The sequence below is a fragment of the Harpegnathos saltator genome, unplaced genomic scaffold (genome assembly GCF_003227715.2).
Source record: "Harpegnathos saltator strain DR-91 unplaced genomic scaffold, Hsal_v8.6 scaffold126, whole genome shotgun sequence".
Lineage (NCBI taxonomy): Eukaryota > Metazoa > Arthropoda > Insecta > Hymenoptera > Formicidae > Harpegnathos > Harpegnathos saltator.
Window position 1 is genome coordinate 636,803 of NW_020229902.1, and position 552 is coordinate 637,354.

The window sequence follows — 552 nt, forward strand, 5'->3', positions numbered from 1 at the left end:
TGGCAAGTTTGGTGCGCGAACGATACGGAGGAGAGGAACTTGTGAACGCTCCGATTTATCTCTCGATATTCTCTCGGTATCAAGGTTGCTGCGTTGTTTGTAGTATTGTGTGTGTGTGTTACCGCTGAGAACGTAATTGCGTACGAATACCGTTCGTGGGCAAAAGTGCGCGCGAGCGAGGCCGATATTCGGCATTTCTGACGTATCGCTGTCGCGCGTTCTAACGTCGAATTTTGACACGCGATTGGCACGGTCGGAGACATTGAACCTGGGCCGTAAAGATATATACCTTGACATTTGGCGGTCGTGCCGCCACGAAGGTGAAATTGATGGAAATCGAGATTGCTCGACGTGTGCGGACTGACAAATAGCTCGCGCGCGACAGAGACAGGCGGAATTCAGCTGGAAATTTACCGAGGAATGTTGCTCTCTAGCTCATGCCGTATCGCACATAACTTAGATATTCCATATTATGCATACCTATCTGAAAGGTATATATTATATGCTAAAGTATTTTATTATTTTATAATCTCATTTATGGTAATGTCTCTC